The sequence below is a fragment of the Cibotium barometz genome, chromosome 15 (assembly GCF_041138505.1).
Source record: "Cibotium barometz isolate CiBa-2024 chromosome 15, ASM4113850v1, whole genome shotgun sequence".
Lineage (NCBI taxonomy): Eukaryota > Viridiplantae > Streptophyta > Polypodiopsida > Cyatheales > Cibotiaceae > Cibotium > Cibotium barometz.
The window spans coordinates 49,122,214-49,149,613 of record NC_141060.1 but is presented as its reverse complement, the minus strand read 5'-3'; positions in this window follow the sequence as shown (position 1 = coordinate 49,149,613).

Genomic DNA, 27,400 nt, shown 5'->3' with positions numbered 1-27,400 from the left:
CATTGCGATCACTCACAATTTGTGACAGCATACCATGCAACTTGAAAACCCCATCAACAAATTGCTTGGCAACATTTTGGGCTGAATATGTGACCTTGGAAGGAATGAAATGGGCCACTTTGGTCAATCTATCCACCACAACATACAAGCTGTCCCACCCTTTCTTTGTGCGCGAAAGGTTAGTAATGAAATCCATTGATATATGACTCCATTTGCCTTCGGGAATGGGCAATGGCTGAAGCAAACCTCCCGGTTTATGTGTAGGATCCTTGTTCAATTGACATGACCGGCACCCACTTACATAAGCATGAATGCTCTTCCACATCCCCTTCCAAAAGAAACTTTTCCTTATTGCATCAAAGGTTTTGTAGACACCCAAATGACCAGCCATAGGAGTACAATGCATCTCTTCCATGATCTTCTTGATAAATGATGAAGTAGGAACCAAGTAGACTTTTCCTTTGTAGTAGAGGAGACCATTTTTCAGCTCATAATGGGGTAACTCTTCACATACACCTTGCTGTAATTTCTGCACTATTTGTGAGGTTTCTTCATCAAACAAGTACTCTTCTTGTATCTCCATGATCCAATCTTTATGCACCTCAGAAATAGCATACAATGAGCACGCCCACATACGAGACAAGGAATCGGCAACCACATTTTCTTTGCCCTTTGTGTATGTGATTTCAAAATCATAGTTTTGTAGTGTTGCTACCCACCTTCTTTGCTTAGGAGACAAATTGGGTTGTGTGAGGAAATACTTCAGCACCCTATGATCACTTCTCACATAAAAATGACTCCCATATAAGTAATGGTGCCATTTCTTGATAGCATGGAGTATAGCAATCATCTCCTGCTCATACACATGGAGTTCTCTTTCTTTGTCATTCAGCTTTCTACTTTCATAAGCAATGACTCCATGGTCTTGGTAAAGTACCGCACCAATCCCTCTTCCACTTGCATCCCCCTTATTGTGAAAGGTTTGGTGAAGTCTGGACATACCAAAATAGGTGCTGATGTGAGCATCTGCTTCATATCTTCAAAGCTTTTGTTGGCAATGGCATCCCAAAAGAAGGTTTCCTTCTTCAATTTATCCGTCATTGGGGCGATCTGCATAGTGGGCAATAAAGCGCCTATAGAATGAAGATAACCCCAAAAATCCCCTCAATTGAGTAGTGTTTGAAGGAACTGGCCAATTCCTAATACATTCCACTTTCTTTGGATCCACACAAATGCCATCCTTGCTCACAATGTGACCCAAATATTCCACCTCATGTGCCATGAGAAGGTACATTTTGTCTCCTTAACATACAACTTGTTTTGCCTCAAGACCTCCAAAACCTCTTTCACGTGCTTCAAATGCACTTCCTCATCTTTGCTATAGATAAGTATGTCGTCGAAAAAGACCAATACAAACTTGTAGAGGAAAGGTTGAAGCACTTTGTTCGTCAATGCTTGAAAAGTTACCGGTGCATTGCATAATCCAAACGGCATAACCATGAATTGGTAAAGACCCCTTTCTGTACGAAATGCTGTTTTGAACTCATCACCACTTTTCATCCTTATTTGATGGTATCCGGAACGCAAATCAATCTTTGAAAAGCATGTGGCACCCTTCAACTCATCCAAAAGATCATCCACCCTTGGTAATGGAAATCGATTTTTGATGGTGATCTTATTCAAATCACGGTAATCAATGCACATGCGGAAAGTACCATCCTTTTTCTTCACAAGTAGCACCGGAGAAGCAAAAGGAGATTGACTTGGTTCAACCCATCCCATGTCAATGAGTTCTTTGACTTGCTTTGCCATCTCTTCCTTTTCAACCTTTGACAAACGATAGGGAGGCTTGTTGATTGGTTTGGCATTTGGTTCCAAATCAATAGCATGATCAACACTCCTCTTTGGCGGCATTGATTTTGGCATGGTAAACACATCTTCATAATCCTTGAGTAGCTTAACCATGTCCACATTTTCGATGCAATCCTTTTTACTATTATCTTCCTCTTTGCAAAGCTGTAGTACATAAACATAGCCCTCTTTCTTGAACTCTTTCTTCATTTGAGTAGCATTGATCATGAAGAGCTTGGACCCTTGCATTCCATTCAATGTAATAACCCCTCCATGATGCACAAAACTCATGAAACTTTTCTGTAAGTTCATGGTAAAAGAGTTCAAAGTGGACAGCCAATCACATCCAAGTACTATGTCAATTGGTCCCAACTCAATCACCAAAAGATCAACTTTGCAAGAGTAGTTCTTGGACAACTCCAATTCTGTACTTTGACACTTCATATTGCAACCCATTGAATCACCATTGGCCACTTGCACCATGTGCTTGTTTGGTAAAGAAGTTGGTTGCATTTTGAGAGTGTTTTATTGACAAAACTATGCGTGCTTCCAGTATCAATGAGTGCATATGCTGTTCTCCCATTCACCTTGATCTTCAATCTCAATGTGTTGGCACCCTTACTTCCCGCATAAGCATCATGAGAGATTGTACACAAGGTAGTATGTGCACTATTGTTTTCATTCCACACGCATAGAGGCATCCCATCATCCATTTTGTCATGAGCAAACTTTAGTTTCCCACCCGGATCAAAAGGAAACTCGGGATTTTCTTCATCAAAACCATCATCATGAGAACCTCCACCCTCATGAGGATCTCCCCATCCTAAGGCATCATTGCATTCAAGGAATTCCTCCTCCTCATGATTAGCATTGTCCTCAGTGATAATGTAGCTTATGGAAATATCCTTGGATTTGCATACTTTGAAGTGATCCTTGTTCCATTTTTCTCCACATTTGAAACATAGACCTTTGAGCCTCATTTCATGCAAACGGTCCTCCTTGATAACCTTGCTTTTTGAACCCCCATTTGCTGGCTTGGACTCATTGTATGTAGCTTTGTTGGACATAAATGGTGGTTTAAATGGAAGTCTATTAGACCCTCTACCATACACGGTAGGAAATCTTGGAAGATTAGGTCTTGTGTTTGCATGAGAACCCATGTCAGTCCTTGTGATCACTTCCCCTTTGATATTCCCTTTGCTAGCCCACTTTGTCAAGTACTTCTCTTCATGAATTTCTGCAAGCATCATTGCCTTCTTCAAAGTGGCGGGTTCATGAGACTTGACATCACCACCAATAGGAGCTTTCAAGCCCCTTATATACTTGACAACAAGATAATGCTCATCAAAGTCGTCCAAGTATAATAGAAGCTTTAGAAACTTGTGAGAATATTCCTTCACGGTAGTGATTTGCTCTAGCTTGTCCCATTCCACAATGTGATTGTCCCTTTGCATGAGAGAAGTAAACTCTTCTGCCATGTCATTCTTGAATTCTTCCCAAGTAGTGATGACATAACCATGAGATTGCTTCCTCCTCCACCAAGTGTGAGCAAAACCTTCAAGGTGAAGTGAGGCGAAGTAGACTTTGGCAATCTCGCTCCTTGGGCTGATTTCGAAGTAGAGATCCATCTTGTTTGCCCACTCTTCAAAGTCTTCGATAGAATTTGATTCTCCTTTGAACTTATTAAATATGATTTTGTCCTTCACAGCATTGTCAAAATCACCAACCCCTCTGCCGTGCTCTTGGATTATCAAATCCTCTTCCTTCACCCAAGTGTCTATGCATTTGCTCATCTTCCAATTGCCAATCACCTGCATCTTTAAATCCCTTCTATTCATACCCTCTTCTTGCATCTTGCATAAAGGATGAAGTTCTTGGAATACTGGCATTTGATCTCTCATAAGAAGCATCACCCATAGGTCTCTTGCCCTTGTCCATGTAAGAAGAATGTGGCATCATTTGAGGTGGCATCATTTGTCTTACTTTGTTCTCTTCTGGCATAGAAGGCTTTCCATCATGTTTGGCATTATAATGTACACCATCCATTCCATTCATATCGGCTTCTTGATTGAGCTTGAGAGGAGCCAATTCACTAATGGCTTTCTCCAAGTCTTTTAATCCTCTTTGCATCACGTCATCCAGGTAGTGGTGTCGCTTGTCGAACCGTTCCATGAGGTGTTCACCAAATTGTTGTTGCCGATTTGTTTGGTTATTTTCAATCCTTTGAAACATACTCTCCATAGCCATTAACATCATGTCCACTGTTAGCGGAGTAGTTCCCAAATATTGAGGCATTTCCACTGGCTGAGATTCATCTGGAGATGGTGCTTTTATGGTTGAACTTTCTTCATTCCTCGTTGATGAACTCGTTGCCATCATTGCTTCCGGTTGTCTTTGATCATTTTCATTCCGGGCTCCCTTGTTTTGACCTCCTCTAGTCATTTCCATGCGCGTAATTGATCTCTCCTTGCAAAGACCACTTACTTGATTTTTTTTTTCTCTATTCAAACGGTATCCGATTTGGGTGATCTTTATATCAACGCGAAGATCTCGACGAGACGAATAAGAATCCCCAAAAACAGATCTGAAAAAGTCAACAACCTTTGACCAATCAACTATACCGGCTGAAAGTCAACTCTTGATGTTAACCGCTCAATTCTTATCCGATTTGGGTGATCTTTACATCGATGCGAAGCTCTTGACGAGACGAGTAAGGATCCTCAAAAACAGATTTGGAAAAGTCAACAGCCTTTGACCACTCAATTGTTCTAGCTGAAAGTCAACTCTTGACTTTGATCGCTCAATACTACTCCGATTTGAGTGATCTTTAGCTTGTTTGAAAGAGGTTTTCGGGTAGATTGAAGGGCTTTTAGGACAGATTTGAAAAGCTTTTGAAAAACCCTAGAAATTCAAGGATTTGTCCTGGCTGCAAGTAGGCAAATTTTGTAAAAATTTTGCCATAGTCTCCCCTCTTTTTGCACCAAATCTCAATCAAATCAAAGCATCTCAATCAAGTATTAAAATCCTTATGCATTTGACCACTGTAAGCAAATCAAGCCTCAATCATTTTTCCATCTGAGCATGTGACCTTATGGCATCAATTTTGTCCTTTTGCATAAGAAGTCGATGTAGAGGATTTGCTTGTTTGCTCAAGTCGAATGAAGTGGTCGATGAAGCGCGTCGATGCTTGCCGATCTCCCGGCCAAGCACTTCTCACCCCTTCACCAACAAGTTTACATCCAAGGTGAAGGTTGAGGCCATTTCTTTACCACCAAGTACCTAATTATTTTTATTTCAAAAGAGTTATTCTCATTGATTTTGATTTTATGCATAGAAGGATGCATAAAGGAATTTATTTTTATTTCAAAAGAGTTTTTCTCATTGATTTTGATTTTATGCATAGAAGGATGCATTAAGGAATTTATTTTTATTTCAAAAGAGTTTTTCTCATTGATTTTGATTTTATGCATAGAAAGATGCATAAAGGAATTTATTTTTATTTCAAAAGAGTTATTCTCATTAAATTTTATTTTATTCATAGAAAGATGCATAAAGGAATTTATTTTTATTTCAAAAGTGTTATTTTTCTTAAAATTGAATTTATGCATAAATAGATGTATAAAAGGATTTTTCTAAAAGTGTTATTCCCTCATAAGTTGATTTTTATAAAAGAATGAATGGATGGATAGGTGTGATGTGAATCAGATAAACGTGAATGAATGGATGGATAGATGTGATGTGAATCAGATAAATGTGAATGAATGGATGGATAGATGTGATGTGAATCAGGTAAATGTGAATGAATGGATGGATGGATGTGGATGTATGTGAAGAATGAATGTGGATGTATGTGAAGAATGGAAGTGGATGTATGTGAAAGAATGGATGTGGATGTATGTATGTGAAAGGATGGATGTGGATGTATGTGAAAGGATAGATGTGGATATGTATGTGATAAGTATAGATGTGGATATGTATGTGATAAGTATGGATGTGGATGTATGTGAAAGTATAGATGTGGATTTGTATGTGATAAGTATGGATTACGATGTATGTGGAAGAATATATGTGAATGTGAATGTGAGATGGATATGAACGAGAATAGAGGCGATAAGATGAGATGTAAATTGGATAGATATGAATGATAAAGGATGTGAATGAATGATATGGGATGTGAATGAATGTGTTTGCATGTGAATTAGTATGTAAATAAATGATAAGGGATGTGAATGAATGTGATAACCTGTGAATCGAGAAGTGAATGAATGATAAGGGATGTGAATAATGTGATGGCATGTGAATCGGGATGAGAATGAATGGTATGGAATGTGAATGGATGGGATGTGATGTGAATCAGGATGTGAATGAACGAGATGTGATGTGAAATGGATGTGATAAGATGCAATGTAAAGTGGATAGATGTTAATGAATGTGATATGTATGGGTAAATGCGAGTGGATGATCTGATGAGGTTAATTAAGGAAAGAAGTGTTGAGATGGAAAATAATTTGATAAGAATGTGAATGCTTATGAAATGAATCTAGATTAAGTAATGTAGATTGAAGTGGAAAGAAGAGAGATTCATTTTATAGAAATTGTATTTATGACCTGTTTTTAAATGACTATTTTATGTCAAGAATGCTGGGGAAGCATTTTGACCGTCTTGTGTGAATGAGGTCGTGGGGAGACCTAGCTGATAAAGTTGCAACAGCTAACAGAGAGTCAATGGAGGACATCTCGCATAGCAAGGTCGATCGAGAACTTGACCAGCCTCGGTTCGATTTAAATGGTGAGCTTCCGGTACGGTTGGATGAGGGACCAAGCAAGTGGCCTATGAGTGAAGCGCTAGGTCACTTGCGAAGGATCTTAGAGGGTGCTAACCATACGGTACTCGGGCTGTGGGTCATCATCGATACCCACACGTGCATCGTGGAAGATGTTGGAACAAGGAGTAAGAGTTGTTTTCTGAATTCGGGCATGGATCTGGTTGATTGACCTTGCTTCCTCAACGGATGAGTCCATGGCTCTTTTATATGGAACCGTTGGTTGATCTTGCTGATCTTCAACGGAGATTCCATTTTAATATTTGAATATATTATGTAACGTACCCATCTTCACTAATAAAGAAATGTCCATGTAATTATGAGTTTTTATGGTATGAATATCAATGATTTTATTATTTGAGTCATTTCTACTTAGAATCTTCAAATTCTGAGCCCAAATTTGGAATCTGCGCGCGATTTTACCCTAATATAGGATTTTACAGCATCCAAAACGGACACCGGATCAAGCCTATACGCTAATTTCAATCATTTTAGTTAAAAAACGGCGACCTTTAAACCTTAATAAATGCACGACCGCACGTCCGATTGACGAACGGTCTGAACCCCTGCGACCAGGAGAACCTCCCAGACAAAAAAAATTTTCGCCCCTCGGGGCGGTCCGGCACGCAAATCGAGGCGGGCGTCCCAAATTTGGGTACCCCGCCCCAAAATTTGGTCCGTACACACTTACTAGGGCGCCCGTACAATGGCCGCCCAAGAACCGCCCACTGTATGGTCCACGCGTGCCCTTAGGTGGACACTCAGACCGGATAAGGTACATGCGTACCACTCCTTTCCCAGACAACCGACACCGTACCTTTCCCGTAGACCCACCCTTAGGTGGACACTCAGACCGAGGCCAAGCACATTACAGGATGCTCTCATACGAGCTAAGCCCCTTGTGAAAGAAATGAAGGCTAACAAACCGAAGAATCAAAAGAGATCTTACCCTGAGGCAAACCTTAGAGATCAACCCTACAAGAAACCTCAACAGAATTTTCCCTACTACAACAGAGGGCGACAAGGCAACTCTTTTGCCCCCCGCTCGTATGCTGCTTCTTCCAGAGAAGGCCCTTTGTGTTTTGAGTGCAATGAGCCGGGACACTTTAGAGCCAACTGTCCCAAGATGGCAACATCATTCCCCCAAGGTAACAGAGGAAATCAAGGCCGTGGAACCCCTACCCACCAAGGTGCAAGAGGCAGTGGCCGTGGTGACAGAGGCCGCGGAGGAACAGTTGCTAGAACTGCCTGTGTTATAAGTAAAGAACCGACCTTGGAAACGGCTGAAGAAGAGCGCGCCACCGTCCATGCGGCGGTAGAACACCAAGGTCCGAATAAACAATTTGGTGTAATCCAAGCCCCCGCCACTCATCACGGTAAGCCATTCCAGCTTTTGATTGATTGTGGCAGTACCCATTCATTCCTTTCTCCTAGGTGCTTGCAAAAATTAAACTTGAGTCAAAAAATAGCTAGAAAAATGATTGTAGAGTTGGCCAGTGGGAAAGAAGTAGTATCTCGCCACTCTATAGGAAACCTTGATTTTGAGCTGGGTAATGAGCAAACTCATGGTCACTTTAGAGTCTTGCCATTAGGAATTTATGATGGAATCCTTGGGATGGATTGGTTAATTGCAAACAAAGCTAGCATTCATTGTAACCAGGGGAGTATCACTTTTGAAAATGAGCATGGCCAAGTAATATCTGTTCAGGGAATCACAGGAAAACCTAAGTCTAGGGTAGTCAAGGCAAAACATCTTCTCAAGGGGACACGTAAGGGTCAGCAAGTTTTCTTAGTCAAACTCAACAAAGTCATTGAACCTAGTATGGAGACAGAACCCTCTTGGCTCCAAGAATTCTCTGACATCTTCCCTGACGAGCTTACAGGGTTACCGCCTCCTCGAGAAGTCGACCATGAAATCGAGGTGATCCCTGGAGCTCAACCCGTCTCAAAAACTCCCTATAAAATGTCCCTTCCTGAAGCCATTGAACTTAAGGAGCAACTTTCCCAACTCATTGAACAAGGATTTGTACGCCCCAGTAGCTCTCCGTGGGGAGCACCTGTTCTTTTCCAAAAAAAGAAGGACGGGACTCTCCGCCTCTGCATAGATTATCGAGGGCTAAATCAAGTCACTGTCAAGAATAAGTATCCTATCCCTCGCATCGATGAACTTCTTGACAGGCTTCATGGGGCCAAAGTCTTCTCAAAAATAGATTTGAGGTCTGGTTACTATCAGATCAAAGTCAAGGAAGCAGATATACCCATAACAGCCTTCAATACCCGTTATGGCCACTATGAGTTTACTGTAATGTCATTCGGGTTAACCAATGCTCCTGCAACCTTCAACCGCCTAATGCAAGATATATTCCGCCCGTACTTGGATGAGTTTGTGCTTGTTTTCTTTGATGACATCCTAATCTACTCCAAATCAATGGAAGAGCATGAGGAGCATGTGCGTAGAGTTCTGCAATTGCTGCGCAGACACAAACTCTATGCCAAGAAGAGCAAATGTACCTTCTTTACTCATCAAATTGAGTATCTTGGATTCATCGTCTCCAAAGATGGCATCTCAGTAGACCCCGCCAAGGTCAAGGATATTCTAGAATGGCCACCCCCTAAATCAGTTCGTGAAGTTCGTGGATTCTTGGGAATCACGGGTTGGTATAGGATTTTTATCAAAGATTATGCCTTGGTAGCTGCACCCTTGACAGATCTTCTTAAGAAGGATTGCAAAATAGTGTGGCTGCCAATCCATCAAAATAGCTTTGATCAGCTGAAAGTCATTATTACTTCTGCCCCAGTCTTAAAACTTCCTGATTTCTCCAAGGAATTTGAAGTGGTTACCGATGCTAGTAGTCTAGCACTTGGTGGTGTCTTAGGCCAAGAAGGAAGACCAGTCGCTTATACTTCCCGCAAGCTGAAGCAATATGAAGCAAACTATGCCACCCATGATTTGGAACTCTTAGCAGTTGTTCATTGCCTCAAATTATGGAGACATTATCTCTTGGGAGGCAAATTCCAGCTTGTAACTGACCACAAAAGTCTAAAGTGGATCTTCACCCAGCCTAACCTCAACATGCGACAAAGGAGATGGATCGAAATTCTACAAGAATATGATTTCGACATCAAATTCCGCCCTGGGAAAGATAATGTAGTAGCTGATGCACTTAGCCGCAAATCTTTCTTGAATGCAATTTCAATGCCAAATAATCCCATACTGGTCAAGGTGGAAGAAGTCTCATCTCATGACCTAGATTATCAAAGGATGATAAAGTTAGTAGAAGAAGGGGGACATTCAGAGAAAGAGAAAAATCTAATCAAGGGATACTCCACTCATGAAGGAAGCCTCTACTTCAATCACAGGCTATGTATCCCTAAGGATCCTGCTTTAAAGAAACTAATCCTCCATGAAGCTCATGATAGCCCTGCTGCAGGACACCCAGGTTATGCAAAAACATTAAATGCGGTAAGAAGGAGCTTTCATTGGGCAGGCTTGAAAAATGATGTGCTTCGGTACTTGAAATAATGTCTCTCATGCCAAAGGATCAAGGCTGAAAGGGTCAAGATGCCTGGAAAGCTTCAACCCTTAGATATTCCCCAAATGAAGTGGGAGTGCATTAGTATGGATTTTGTCACAAGTCTCCCCACTGTTCAAGGAGGATATAACTCCATTCTAGTAGTAGTGGACTTACTTACCAAAGTAGCTCACCTTATACCAGCAAAAAAGACCTTCAAAGCTTCTGATGTTGCTCGAATATTCATCAAGGAAGTCCTCAAACTTCATGGTCTCCCAAAAAGGATAGTAAGTGATCGGGATTCTGACTTCACCTCAAAATTCTGGCAGTCTCTATTTCAAGCTCTGGGGACTCAACTTTGCTTTAGCACAGCTTATCATCCAGAGATCGATGGCCAAACTGAGAGAGTCAATCAAGTAATTGAAGACATTCTCAGAGCATACTGTGGACGGGAACCCAGAAGGTGGATTCAATACCTTCCTCTGGTAGAATTTGCCTACAATGCGTCTTATCATCAAAGCATAGGAATGTCACCATTCAAAGCACTCTATGGGCAAGAATGCTTGTCTCCTCTAAATTTCTCTGATCCGACCATAAGAGTTGAGGCATCTAGGAAAATGCTCGAAGAAATGGAGGAACAAACCAAGGCTATCCAAAAGGATATTAAAGCTGCCCAAGATCGACAAAAGCATTATGCTGACAACAAGAGGTCTGAAAGGATCTTCAAGGAAGGAGATAAAGTTCTTCTATGAGTGCGACCCAAACGAAGTTCTCTATCACTTGGGAAATATAAGAAGCTCAGCCCTAGGTATTGTGGTCCTTATACAGTTATCAAGTGTCTAGGTAAAAGTGCCTATAAACTCCAACTCCCAGCCCATATCAAAGTCCATAATGTATTTCATGTAAGTTTGTTAAAGCCATATGTCCCCAGTCTCGATCATATTCTTGATGATGAACAAGTTGTAATCCCTACTCAAGGAGTCCTTGAATTACAGCCCAGTAGCATCATAGATTCTAGGGAAAGGCAACTCCGAAATAGAACTCTTGTAGAACATCTAGTTCAGTGGAAAGATTACCCTGAAGAGGATGCAACTTGGGAAGATGAAGCTACACTCTTAAAGGATTATCCCCAATTCATGACGAGATGAGGACATCTCGATTTCTTTAAGGGGGAAAGGATGTAACGTACCCATCTTCACTAATAAAGAAATGTCCATGTAATTATGAGTTTTTATGGTATGAATATCAATGATTTTATTATTTGAGTCATTTCTACTTAGAATCTTCAAATTCTGAGCCCAAATTTGGAATCTGTACGCGATTTTACCCTAATATAGGATTTTACAGCATCCAAAACGGACACCGGATCAAGCCTATACGCTAATTTCAATCATTTTAGTTAAAAACGACGACCTTTAAACCTTAATAAATGCACGACCGCACGTCCGATTGACGAACGGTCTGAACCCCTGCGACCAAGAGAACCTCCCGGACAAAAAAAAATTTCGCCCCCCGGGGCGGTCCGGCACGCAAATCGAGGCGGGCGCCCCAAATTTAGATACCCCGTCCCAAAATTTGGTCAGTACACACTTACTAGGGCGCCCGTACAATGGCTGCCCAAGAACCAAAGGACGGCCGCCCACTGTATGGTCCACGCGTGCCCTTAGGTGGACACTCTCAGATCGGATAAGGTACATGCGTACCACTCCTTTCCCAGACAACCGACACCGTACCTTTCCCGTAGAACCATGCAGGCCACTGATCCATAGCCTTTGAAGGTACACCGTCCTTTCGTCCCTGCTTTGCGCAGCGCCCGTACCCTCACCCCTCAGCTATATAAACCCCCGGGGTGCTCCTCAGTCGGCACGCATTTCTGTGTAGCGTATGCCCTGTTATGCTGCCGTTCGTACCACCGTAGCGTACTTGCTGCAAGTACAGCCGCCCTTGCAGCCACCCCTCTCACACCCCCTCATTTGGCTCTTTTCAGATAAGCCAATTTTCCTCCACCCTCCTCTTGCTAGAGGCCAGTGTCCTTAACTCTTCTCCCCCCCCCCGTGTGAATAGACTTACAGAGAGGCTTGCAGCAACCCCTCCCAGCCCTCTCCACGTTTTTGCCTTTGGCCTTAAGGACATCTCACAATCCCCCCCCCCCCCCCCCATTTTGCGTAGACTTTAGTAAGGGATTTTTGGCTCAAGCGAGGGTTCGTGCGCCATATTCTTTTGCTCATACGGTGAGCAAACGAGCTCGGAATTCAGATCCGCCGACTGAAGCGTTTCGATCGCAGCAGCGAGCTCTACAAGGCGACGCCTAATATGGCCTCATCCCGGAGACGGCAAAATATTTCCTCAAGAGGCGCACGTAACAACGAGATGGAGGGAGATGCGCCCAATGCGGCTCCAGTCCTCCCTTTTCAAGTCCCTCAAGGAAACGGTGGCCAGGTTAGCTTGGTTAATTTTCAAAAGAAGAGAATTTTTCTTAAATTAGTATTAATGAATGGTGTCTTTTTCTTTTAAAACGAGGACCTAAAAGTTATATGAAATTACGAATTATGTGATGTTGTTTTCGATAAATTGCGTTGAAATTGCTATCTTCATGAATTGTGAATGCTATACTTAGAAAATTGCATTGAAGTTGTTATCTTTGGAATTCAAGATTTCTTTTGGCTTCAACGCTAACTCCGTTCCGTGCTTGTGTAGCCGGGCAGCGTCATTAGCAAAGCCCGGGAATGGCCCAAGGTATCCCTCATACCTTTGGGAGAATAAGGATGGCCGATTGAGGCGAGAGATTATGAGGCTGCCTAGTTCTGAGGGCCCAGGCTAGTGCGGTAAATAAGCCCACCCTAGCGTGCAGACATCCCTCTGAGGGGCGGGAGGATCGAGCGATGGAGCCTGAGAGGGCGACAGGCCGGCTTGAGTCCTCGCCAGCGGCCAACGATGAGGTGTATGGTCCCGTAGGGTTTTGCCCAGCATGTAGAGGCTGGAAGGCCGAATTCTAGATCATCGGCAGAATAAGAATAAGAGAGCCGGATTGGCTTGTATGGAAATGGATTCATGTATAAACTTTTTATATAATTGCATCTTATCTTTGGTATGATTGTATTGTGTAAGAAGGCTATTTTAACGAACCTTGTGAAAAAGGGCCCTAATTAAGGAATATGTTTATTTATGTCAAACAGTGTGGTAGTATTAATTAGAAAACAAATTGATGCGTGAGTAGGGTGGAAAGTGGGAGGATGGAATGCCCTGACGGCACCATCCTACGGACTGGTGGACCCGATTAGTTGGGTAGCTTTCCAACAGATTAAGTGAAAGCCCTACGTTAGATAGTTAGGTTCTTGGACAACTCTATTCTAGAAGACTAGGTCAACGGCTGTGCCTTGCATAAGATGAGGAAAAAAGCGTTGTCTCTAGAAATCAAGTCTAGTAGTTGCCCAATTTTTGATCAATTGCCCTATGGGTGATTTGATGTTTAGAAAATCACGCTCCCCCTGCGGGATAGAGCTAGGTCATACCTATGAATCGTATCCTTGAATCTCTACAGGGTCAAGGTGTCGATGAATAGGAAATTTTTCCCAAGATAAGACTTAGCGGACTATCTTAAGTGTTTCTCCCATTTTTAGAGGGGGGAACCTTACATATTACCGGTTACTACTATGAACTAGGAACTATTGAAAAGGCCCCTGAGTGGACAGATGGTGAGCGTTCTGGTTGCCAATGATGCCATAGGTACACCGATGAAGGAATGATTGGAAATAAGGATTCAATCGGAGATTTGACGATTTTGATCGTGACACAACGGTTTCATTAAAAGATTATTTTTAGAAGATGCTGATTCTGTGAAAAAGGCAATTTCATATTGGGTGTGTAAGTGGTGTGACTAGTTTTAAGTTTGCATGAATTTTCGGCTAGGGGGCCTGGGAACTCTTTTCCTCCACCCTGGTACCTGGGACAAAACCTAACCAAATTCCTAATTGGATCCCATCACTACAGTGGTTGGGCCATTGGGGTTAGGCTGGACTCATGGATCCCTAAAATGAGACTAAATTTCTGTTGGTACGATAGATGAAGTAAATCCCGAATAAAAATTGTTCTATGAAAAAGAATCAACGACTGTGCCTCTCAACGAGGAAAAAAGAGTTGGTCTCTATGATTCAAGTGCAATCTATCCCTTGATCTGACTATGGGACTTACGGGTTCGGTCAGATCAGTTCAGTTAGTTAAGGCTTTTGACTACGTTAGAGAAAAGTTATCCTGGAGGAATCGCTCGTGCTTTTCGAGCAAGAGAAGTTTCGGTTTTGGAAGAACCGATGGATCAGTCTCTTGTCTGGATATCCGTGGGCAAGCCATTGAGTGTGTGGGACCTTGCCCCACACAAGAAGTGCTACTTCTGTTGCTAGCACCCCAAAATTTGTTGCGCAGTGGCATAAGGGATCTTTCAACATTAGATTGGTTTCACATGGCTACACCAGATGCATCTATGTCTTCTATCTTTCACCAGCCGGTGTTTGTATGTGAAAGGTACCTCTATGGAATGGGACACTTAGATCCGTTTCACATGCATTCACTTGTTTAGTTTTATTTTTGGAAATTGTTTGATGTGATGATCTTGTCCTCCACTTGTGCCATGAAGCCATCTGCTCATTGATTGCGCAAGTGAGGACACTTACTTCCCAACAGGGGGGGCTGTTTATGATCCATGTTATTTGATGAATGATAGTCATGTTCATTTATTATTTGAGGGATGCCCGAGCATTTTTACTAGTCAGTAATGGATAGATTGTATGTGGTGACATTTTGGTATTTGATTTATATTTTTTATGATGATGCCTATTTCTCATGAATGCATTAGGATTGATTGATGCGATTTCAATTGATTGTTACTGATGTGGTTTATGTTTATGAGTTTAGGTGATGAGGTGTGCAAGGGTACCGACTTAGATGTTGCACAGTGTGAGGGTACCGATTTAGGTGTCGCACAGATGGTGGATTGAGCCGTGGCATGTGGTTAGAACTCATTATTATATTCATAATATTTTGTGGCCATATGATGGCGTTAACCCTATCTTTTCTCTTCTTTTAAATTTTCCTATTCCTTTTTAATTGTCAGGAAATAGGTGAATATCCGCACCGTCTTACTATTCAGGAACACCTTGATTCTCTCCATATTCTTTTGAATCAAGAACGAGAGCATCAGGATGACTTTCAAAGAAAGATTGAACGATGTCTATCTAGAATGAACAGAAATATTAAAAGGAAAGTTAACACTTTGGAAGTATCTCACATGCATAGCCTGACCAATGACATCGTATTCAAGCTGTCTATTGTCAAGGTGTAAGATGATGGGACATTATGCTAAATCTTGCCTGACTAAAAAGAAGAACCAAATTGCAACGGGCACGCTTGACACCAAAGAGGTTAACGCAGTTGACACACTAACCAAAGGTGGAGGTATGTGTTAAAAATTATTTATTGTATACAATTTCTTGTTTGCTTTTGTATTTGTCTTCTGAATATTCTTTCCTTCTAGACCTAGTTACAAAATTTTAGAAAACTTTAGCTCCTAAAAAAAATTTTAGACACCCTGACCTAACTCGAAAGATTGAGACAAGATTAGTAAAAGTTATCTTCAAGATCTAGATGTCCAAAATCAAGTGAAAATAACTGCTGACATTTCATAGAAGATTAAGACCAATTTAAAGATTCAGGATCCAAGCAAGTTTCTCCAATCCCTGATTCAAGTTATCAATTGCTTAACCATCGACTAGTGATGAGAAAAGTAAAGAAATAGCTCTCAAGTGACTAGAAACCAAGCTTAAGTTGTATGCCAATCACAATTACGAAGTTTATACCAATTCAAGTAAAGTTTTGTCTAAATTTTGAAGTGTTATGTTTCAAGATCTATCTAGGTACAAGATTCTTTCCACACCAAGAATTGCTCTAAGTCAAAGATGTATTCAACCACAAGATTTGAACCCCTTAAGAACAAGATTTATTCAAGAATTGCAATTATGATTTAACTAAAGAATAATCTCTCAATTTTCGTCCATTCAAGTATTTTGAATCCAAGCCAAGATTCATTACTAGTATATCAAGTTCTTGCTTATCAACTAGGGTGCAAGATGTTCATCTTTCTTCAAGCTGTGACTTCAAGTTTAAGATCAAGATCCCCTTTAGATTTCAATGTTTACAAGTAAGATTCACGAATTCAAGAATTATAAATCTATTCGAAGATTATAATTTTTGAATTTAGTTAGATAAATTACAAGATTAAGATCAAGAACAAATCCTCAGAATTTATCAAGTTATTCACAGTAATGTAAGTGATTTTTTTTCAATCTTAAGTTGATAAGAATTTCCATGTCGACCTAATCCATTTTTGGAATAAAACTTGCAGTCTAAATTTGAGGATAGAGAAAAGTTGTGTCAGAATGAAAGTTTCAGAGGGAATTAGCTACTCTGTCTCAAACTTCTATTCCTAAGGTAGTCTTGTGTGGAATTAATCTATGGTATGGGACATTAGATTGGTTTCACATGGCTACACCAGATGCATCTATGTCTACTATCTTTCACCAGCCGGTGTTTGTATGTGGAAGGTACCTCTATGGAATGGGACACTTAGATCCGTTTCACATGCGTTCACTTGTTTGGTTTTATTCCTAAGGTAGTCTCGTGTGAAATTAATCTATGGTATGGGACATTAGATTGGTTTCACATGGCTACACCAGATGCATCTATGTCTACTATCTTTCACCAGCCGGTGTTTGTATGTGGAAGGTACCTCTATGGAAGGTACCTCTATGGAATGGGACACTTAGATCCGTTTCACATGCATTCACTTGTTTGGTTTATTGTTTGATGTGATGATCTTGTCCTCCACTTGTGCCATGAAGCCATCCGCTCATTGATTGCGCAATTGAGGAGAGTTACTTCCCAATAGGGGGGATTGTTATGATCCATGTTATTTGATGAATGATAGTCATGTTCATTTATTATTTGAGGGGTGCCAGAGTATTTTTACTAGTCAGTAATGGATGGATTTCCATGTGTGGGTAGACTCCCACGTGTATTTGGTGACATTTTGGTATTTGATTTATATTTTTTATGATGATGCCTATTTCTCATGAATGCCTTAGGATTGATTGATGCGATTTCAATTGATTGTTACTGCCGTGGTTTATGTTTCTAAGTTTAGGTGATGAGGTGTGCAAGGGTACCGACTTAGGTGTTGCACAGTGTGAGGGTACCGATTTAGGTGTCGCACAGATGGTGGATTGAGTTGTGGGGCATGTGGACATATCTCATTATTATATTCATAATATTTTGTGGCCGTATGATGGCGTTTAATATTAATTTGATATCATTGTGATGTGTGTGTGTGCACGCGCCAATTTATTGTACAGTGGCATGCGAGCACTAGTTGATTTATTTTCTAATGTGCATATGTGTACAGGTTAGATTATTGTATTAGAAAATTGTGCAAACCTTAGAAGGCTTGAGGAGAAAGGCTAATTAAATGGCAAAGTTCAAATATGGATGTGTACTCTATTTTTGGCTCAAGGCCTACTTTTGGAATATATCACAAATACCTGCACAAGAAGAAGCCACTCGGGGGAAGATTGTACCCAGTCTTGTGTTCTTGATCTTTCATGCTTTTGATTTATGCTATGATGTTATGGTTTAATTTCTTTTATTAATGAATTTATGGAATAATTTAATCTCCATGTACCATGGTCCTATAACAGGGGTATCTATAAGATTCCTCTCTCCTTTTGAGGTGTGCAGGTGTAAGAACCTCCCATTCTGATCTTATAATTATTCCCCTCTCTGAAATAAAAGAAAGATCTTGTTTTACCGTGTTTTGGCATGAAAAGAGAAAATGTCTAGAGGGAGGTAATTTAAAATTGAGATATTTTTGGATATAAAAATCCTCCTAGTGTCTAAAATGATTTCCCTTGAAATAGAAATTCAAAAAGAACTTTCCAATGTGCAATTGGACTTAATTAAAAATAGGTATAAAAGACCTTAGCCTAAGGGTCCAGATTTCCAAAAAAAATTAGATTATGGTCCAATTAAGGTTCCTATGGACCAATAAGATTAATCCAAATTTAGGGATGAGATAAATTGAATAATAAAAGAGAATCCCCTAAAAGTGAGTAAATGCTCACATAAGATGAAGAGTTGACTAAGGACAAGGTTTATTAGTTAAAAAAGAAGAGATATTTAGAGGAAATGATTCATTTTTGACACCTAATGAGATATTTTCATCTCTCCTCTCTCATGTTTCAAACTAGATCCAAAAAGTAAGCTAAATTGACCAAAAAATGGTCAAAATTTGACCAAACTGATCTGGAAAATTCTAGATTCAGTTTGCTTGCTTAGAGGCTCACTTTTTCCTATAAATAGAAGCCTCCCCCTTTGTTAAAGCTTAATGGTGTTTTATGCTTTGTTACTCTACTCCTACCCAGAGCCATTTACATTGAATTTTTGATAATTCAATTATTTTTGGCTTAATTCTCTTCAAAGCAATTGGTGGCCACTCTTGCTTCAAACAAGAGTAGAACCCTCAATCCCTCAAGCCAAAGGAAAGCTTACAACCCCATATAAGCTAAATTGTTCTTACTTTTAATTTTAAATCTATGGTTTTCTTGATTTTCTTGTTTATTTAGTTGATTAAAGTAAATTCTAATGCTATGCCTTGATGAAAAGGCCATCCCCTTCTCTTCTTTACAATTCAGCCTTTCTTTATCCTAGAATGTTTAACAAAAAGATTAATTAAACTTAACAAAAAGATTAATTAAACTTTTCTTATTGTTTACTCTCTTGGAAATTGAAAATTGTGTAGATTAGAGTCCTTTACATCTAATTGGGGTTAATCTAAATTGAAAATAAAAAGTTAAAAATGAGAAATGGTCAGCCATACAAAGGAGGTTATGGCAAAATTTTCTAGAATTTTGTGAAAAATAAAGTTTACTTTTATGTTATTCCAAAAGAGTAATTCCCACCATTTGTGCATTCTAAAAAAAATATTCTAATTTACTCCATGTACATATTCACCTATGAGTATGCATGGATATCACGGATATTAATTATTGAATTTAATTTCTATGCATAGAAAGATGCATAATGGAAATTTTTATTATAAAAGCGTTGTTTTCATTGAATTTAATTTCTATGCATAGAAAGGTGAATAATGGAAATTTTTATTATAAAAGTGTTGTTTTCATTGAATTTAATCTCTATACCTAGAAAGGTGCATAATGGAAATTTTTATTATAAAAGTGTTATTTTCATTGAATTTAATGTCTATAAATAGAAAGATGCATAAATAATTTATTTTTATTTCAAAAGTGTTATTCTCATTAAAATTGATTTTATGCATAGAAAGATGCATAAAGGATTTATTTTTATTTCAAAAGTGTTATTCTCACTAAAATTGATTTTATGCATAGAAAGATGCATAAAGGATTTATTTTTATTTCAAAAGTGTTATTCTCATAAAAATTGATTTGATGCGTAAAGGATTTAATTTTATTTCAAAAGTGTTATTCTCATTAAAATTGATTTTATGCATAGAAAGATGCATAAAAGATTTATTTTTATTTCAAAAGTGTTATTCTCATTAAAGTTGATTTTTTTTTGCATAAATAGATGCATAAAAGGATTTTTATAAAAGTGTTATTCCCACTGAAGTTGATTTTTAAGCATAAATAGATGCGTAAAGAATCTTTATATCAAACTTAGAATTCTCTTCAATTCTATGTTTAAATTCTATGAATAGATGTGAAGAGATGTAATGAGATGTGAGGTGAATAGATGTAATGAGAATCAGATAGGTGTGAATGAATGGATGGATGGATGTGATGTGAATAGAGGTAATGAGATGTGAGGTGCAAAGATGTGATGAGATGTGATGTGAAGCAGATAGATGAGAATGAATGGATGGATGGATGTGATGTGAATAGAGGTAATGAGATGTGAGGTGAATAGATGTGAGGTGAATCAAATAGGTGTGAATGAATGGATGGATGGATGTGATGTGAATAGAGGTAATGAGATGTGAGGTGAATAGATGTAATGAGATGTGATGAGAATCAGGTAGGTGTGAATGAATGGATGGATGGATGTGATGTGAATAGAGGTAATGAGATGTGAGGTGAATAGATGTGATGAGATGTGATGTGAATCAGATAGATGTGAATGAATTGATGGATGGATGTGATGTGAATAGAGGTAATGAGATGTGAGGTGAATAGATGTGATGTAAATCAGATAGGTGTGAATGAATGGATGGATAGATGTGATGTGAATAGAGGTAATGAGATGTGAGGTGAATAGAAGTAATGAGATGTGAGGTGAATAGATGTAATGAGATGTGATGAGAATCAGATAGGTGTGAATGAATGGATGTGATGTGAATAGAGGTAATGAGATGTGAGGTGAATAGATGTGATGAGATGTGAGGTGAATAGATGTGATGAGATGTGATGTGAATCAGATAGATGTGAATGAATGGATGGGGATGGATGTGATGTGAATAGAGGTAATGAGATGTGAGGTGAATAGATGTGATGAGATGTGATGTGAATCAGATAGGTGTGAATGAATGGATGGATGGATGTGATGTGAATAGAGGTAATGAGATGTGAGGTGAATAGATGTGATGAGATGTGATGTGAATCAGATAGATGTGAATGAATGGATGGATGGATGTGATGTGAATAGAGGTGATGAGATGTGAGGTGAATAGATGTGATGAGATGTGATGTGAATCAGATAGATGTGAATGAATGGAGGACGGATGTGATGTGAACAGAGGTGATAAAATGTGAGGTGAATAGATGTGATGAGATGTGATGTGAATGAGATAGATATGAATGAATGAATGAGATGTGATGTCATGTGAATCAGGATGTAAATGAATGATATGTGATGAAAATGGATGTGAATGTATAAGTGAAGAATGGATGTGGTTATGTATGTGAAGAATGGATGTGGATGTATTTGAAAGTATGGATGTGTTTATGTATGTGAAGAATGGATGTGTTTATGTATGTGAAGAATGGATGTGGATGTGGATGTGAAAGAATGGTTATGTATGTGAAGAATGGATGTGGATGTATTTAAAAGTATGGATGTGTTTATGTATGTGAAGAATGGATGTGTTTATGTATGTGAAGAATGGATGTGGATGTGTATGTGAAAGAATGTGATGTGATTTAAAGAGATGTGATGTGACATGAATATGTGTAAGTGAAGTGATAGATATGAATGTATGAATAGATGTGGGTAGTCGTACATGATGTGAATGGTTGAATGGATGTGTATGAATGAGATATGATGTGGATAGATGTGATGTGATGAATGAGATATGATGTGGATAGATGTGATGTGATGTTATGTATGTGAGAGGATGGTGATGAGAATGAATGTGATGGGAATTGGGATGTGAATGGATGAAATGTGAATGAATGTGATGTGATGAGATGTGGAGATGGGTAGATGCGAGTGGATGAGATCTGATAAGGATAAATGAGGAAAGATGTGATGAGATGAAAATGATGTGATCAGATGAGAATGGGAATTCTTATGAAATGGATGTGATTTAAATAATGTGGAACAATGTGGAAAGATGAGAGTTCATTTTAGAAACTATATTTATGGTGACTGACCTGTTTTTAAATAATTGTTTTATGTCAAGAATGCTAGGGAAGCATTTTAATCGTCTTGTGAAATGAGGTCGTGGAGACTAATCTAATAAGTTGCAACAGTTGACATAGAGTTAATGGAGGACGTCTCGCATAGCAAGGTCCGCCGAGGTCTTGACCAGCCTCGGTTGATTCAAATGGTGAGATTCCAGTACGGGGGATGAGGGATGAGGGAGCAGCCTATGAGTGAAGTGTTAGTCAATTGAGAAGGATCCTAGAGGGTGTTGACCATACGGTGCTTGGGCTCTGGGGCATCGAAGATATCCACACGTGCATCCTCAAAGATATTGGAACAAGGAGTAAGAGTTGTTTTCTGAATTCGGGCATGGATCTGGTTGATTGACCTTGCTGGTCCTCAACGGATGAGTCCATGGTCCTTTATATGGATCCATTGGTTGATCTTGCTGATCTTCAACGGAGATTCCATTTTGATATATGAATATATTACCGAGTACTATGAGCTAGGAACCATCGAAAAGGTCCCTGAGTGGACGGGTGGTGAGCGTTCTGGTTGGCAATGATACCATAGGTACACCGATGAAGGAATGATTGGAAAGAAGGATTCAACCGAAGATTTTGGAGGATTATGATCAGTGACACTATGATTTCTTTAAATGCCAATTGTTTTAAAGATAGCTGAATCTGTGAAAAAGGTAATTTCATATTGGGTGTGTAAGTGGTGTGACTAGTTTTAAGTTTGCATAAATATCCAGCTAGGGGGCCTGGGAACTCTTTTCCCTGGTACCTAGGACAAAACCTAACCAAATTCTTGATTGGATCCCATCACTACAGTGGTTGGGCGGTTGTAACCCATGGGATTGTAGGCTGGGCTGATAGATCCCTAAATTGAGACTCAATTCTCTTATGGTAGGATAGATGAAGTAAATCCCAGACAAATTTTTTTTTATGGAAAAGAATCAATGGCTGTGCTTCTCAATGAGGAAAAAAGCGTTGGTCTCTATGATTCAATTGCAATCTTTTCCCTTATCTGACTATGGGACTTACGGATTTGATCAGATCAGTTCAGTTAGTTAAGGCTTTTGACTACGTTAGAGAAAAGTTATCTTGGAGGAATCGCCCATGCTTTTCGGGCAAGGGAAGTTTTTTTGGGTTTGGTTTTGGAAGAACCGATGGATTCGTCTCTCGTCCGGATATCCGAGGGCGAGGCCCCAAGTGAGGGACCCTGCCCCGTGGAAGAAGTGCTACTTCCACTGTTAGTACCCTTGAATTTGTTGCATGGAGGGGACAGGGATCTTTCAGTACCAGAGCACGGCAAATTCAAGAATTGAATTTGGGTCATGGAGAGTTGAAGCAAAATCAAGAAATTGATTTTTTTCTCGAAGGCTATTGGGTCGAAGCAATTTGAAGGCTTTTCACAACAAATTCAAGTATACTTACACGGGAAGAGTAGAATCTGTAGCAAGAGTACAAGGCTTTGGACAAGGACACAATTCATCCAAAAATCAAAGAATTAAAGAAGAGAAGGTATGGAAAACCTTTAGGCAAAAGAAGCTGTGTTTATGTGAATTTTGTGAGCCATTAGATTCAAATTTGGATCAAGGGCAAGAAAGAAAGCCACCATTTTGAGGAAAACCATTAGTGGGTTTTCCAAAACCACAAAACCACCTTCCTCTTCACTAATCCTCTTCCTAATCTGTCCGTAAACGGATTGAAAGAGCAAAGAGAGGAGCATGGAGGGTCACAGCATGATTGCTAAACCAGTAAGGGTGTCTGAATTCCATAATCAAGGGTGGAGGTTATTAATGTTTCCTATTTGCTTTCAATTAATAAAAGCATGATGCCTACAGACTCAAATAAAAAATCCATATCTACATATATATATATATCTACATATATATATATATATATATATCTAATTCCAATTGATATTTTTCTTTTTTCCCTCTCTCTCCAATTCAACGGATGCTCGATGGTGGGCGATGGGGGGGATCTTCATTTTTCTTTCCCTCTCCACCACGAATTTGCCACACGGGCTGTTTCCTTTTTATGCTCTAGCGCAGGGCGTTGGTTAGGTGAAAGCTTTGATAAGCTTTAGATTATATATATATATATATATATATATTGTGTGATGCACTGGGCGACTTCTTCTCCACCTAGCGAAGATTACTTTACCCGTTGATAGCTGCGCCCAGATAAAGGCATTACAAGCAAGCTTGCCTTGATTTAAAGAGCTTTATATTACCTAGCTTTAGAAATATATATAAGCTTTTACTCATGGACTGCATTGTGCGGAATTAATCCGTAACTTTATATTAAGCCTATAATAAAAAGATACACTGAGTTTTGTTAAAAGAAGCCTTATAAGGCTAAATTACTAGTAAAATTTAATTAAAGGCTTTAAAAGCTTTTAAATATTAAAGCCTTCGTTAAGACTGCGCCGGATTATTTCTTGAAAATTTATGCCCTTGAGTTTTGAGAGCTAACTCGGCAGGACTCATATCAAGCTCGACATTCCATATGAGATAAGAAACCCTATCTTTTCTCTTGGTTTGATTTTTCCTATTCCTTTTTAATTGTCAAAAAATGGGTGAATATCTGCACCCTCCTACTATTCAGGAACAGCTTGATTCTCTCCATATTCTTTTGAATCAAGAACAAGAGCATCAGGACAACTTTCAAAGAAAGATTGAACGACGTCTATCTAGATTGAACAAAAATATTAAGAAGAAAGTTAAAACTGTAGAAGTATCTGGCATGCATAGCCCGACAAATGACATCGTATCCAAGTTGTCTATTGTCAAGTGTTTCAAGTGTAAGATGATGGGACATTATGCTAAATCTTGCCCGACTAAAAAGAAGAACCAAATTGCAACGGACACGCTTGACACCAACAAAGAGGTTAACGCAGTCGACACACTAACAAAAGGTGGAGGTATGTGTTAAAAATTATTTATTCTATACAATTTCTTCTTTGCTTTTGTATCTCTCTTTTGAAGACACCCTAACCTAACTGGAAAGATCTAAACAAGATTAGCAAAAGTTATCTTCAAGATCTAGCTGCCCTTCAAGTAAAAATGACTGCTAGACATTTCATAGAAGATTAAGACCAATTTAAAGATTCAAGATCCAAGCAAGTTTCTCCAATCCTTGATTCAAGTTATCAATTGCTTAACCATTGACTAGTGATGAGAAAAGTAAAGAAATAGCTCTCAAAGTGACTAGAAACCAAGCTTAAGTTGTATACCAATCACAATTACGAAATTTATACCAATTCAAGTAAAGTTTTATCTAAATTTTCAAGTGTTCTAGTTCAAGATCTATCCAAGTACAAGATTCTTTCCACACCAAGAATTGCTCTAAGTTAAAGATGTATTCAACCATAAGATTTAAACCCCTTAAGATCTATCCAAGTACAAGATTCTTTCCACACCAAGAATTGCTCTAAGTTAAAGATGTATTCAACCATAAGATTTAAACCCCTTAAGAACAAGATTTATTCAAGAATTGCAATTATGATTTAACTAAAGAATTACAATTATGATTTAACTAAAGACTAATCTCTCAATTTTCATCCATTCAAGTATTTTTAATCCAAGCCAAGATTCATTACTAGTATATCAAGTTCTTGCTATCAACTAGGGTGCAAGATGTTCATCTTTCTTCAAGTTCTAACTTCAAGTTTAAGATCAAGATTCCCTTTAGATTTCAATTTTTACACAAGTAAGATTCACGAATTCAAGAATTATAAACCTATTCAAAGATTATAATTTTTGAATTTAGCTAGACAATTACAAGATTAAGATCAAGAACAAATCCCCAGAATTTATCAAGTTGTTCACAATAATGTAAGTGATTATTTTTCAATCTTAAGTTGATAAGAATTTCCATTTCAACCTATTCCATTTTTGGAATAAGACTTGTAGTCTAAATTTGAGGATAGAGAAAAGTGGTGTCGAAATGAAAGTTTCAAAGGGAATTAGCTACTCCATCTCAAACTTCTGTTCTTAAGGTAGTGTTATGTGGAATTAATCTATGGTATAAGACATTAGATTGGTTTCACATGGCTACACCAGACGCATCTATGTCTTTTTTCACCACCCGCGGTGTTTGTATGTGGAAGGTACCTCATGGAATGGGACACTTAGATCCGTTTCACATGCGTTCAGTTGTTTGGTTTTATTTTCAGAAATTGTTTGTGTGATGATCTTGTCCTCCAGTTGTGCCATGAAGCCATCCGCTCATTGATTGCGCAATTGAGGACAGTTACTTCCCAACAGGGGGGACTATTATGATCCATGTTATTTGATGAATGATAGTCATGTTCATTTATTATTTGAGGGACACCCGAGTATTTTTACTAGTCAGTAATGGATGGATTTCCATGTGTGGGTGGACTCCCACGTGTATTTGGTGACATTTTGGTATTTGATTTATATTTTTTTGATGATGCCTATTTCTCATGAACCCGTTAGGATTGTTTGATGCAATTTCAATGGATTATTTTTGACATGGTTTATGTTTATGAGTTTAGGTGATGAGGTGTGCAAGGGTATCAACTTAGGTGTTACACAGTGTGAGGGTACGGATTTAGGTGTCGCACAGATGGTGGATTGAGCCATGGCATGTGGACAAATCTCATTATTATATTCATAATATTATGTGGTCGTATGATGGCATTTGATATTTTGACATCATTGTGATGTGTGTGTGTGCATGCGTCAATTTATTGTACAGTGTGCGTGCGAGCACTAGTTGATTTATTTTCTAATGTCACGCATACGTGCATAAGTTAGATTATTGTATTAGAAAATTGTGCAAAGCTTAGAAGGCTTGAGGACAAAGGCTAATTAAATGGCAAAGTCCAAATATGGATGTGTACTCTATTTTTGGCTCAAGGCCTACTTTTGGAATATATCACAAATACCCATGCGAGAAGAAGCCCCTCATGTTGGGGGAGGGGACGGAGATTGTACCCAGTCTTGTGTTCTTGATCTTTCATGCTTTTGATTTATTCTATGACGTTATGGTTTAATTTCTTTTATTATTGAATTTGTGGAATAATTTAATCTCCATGTACCATGGTCCTGTAAACAGTGGTATCAGAGCACGGCAAATTCAAGAATTGAATTTGGGTCATGGAAAGTTGAAGAAAAATCAAGAAATTGATTTTTTTCTCAAAGGCTATTGGCTTGAAGCAATTTGAAGGCTTTTCAAACAACAAATTCAAATATACTTGCACAGGAAGAGTAGAATCGATAGCAAGAGTACAAGGCTTTGTACAAGGACACAATTCATCCAAAAATCAAAGAATTAAAGAAGAGAAGGTATGGAAAACCTTTAGGCAAAAGAAGCTGTGTTTATGTGAATTTTGTGAGCCATTAGATTAAAATTTGGATCAAGGGCTAGGAAGAAAGCCACCATTTTGAGGAAAACCATTAGTGGGTTCCCAAAACCACAAAACCACCTTCCTTTTCACTAATCCTCTTCCTAATCTGTCTGTAAACGGATTGAAAGAGCAAAGAGAGGAGCATGGAGGGTCATAGCATGA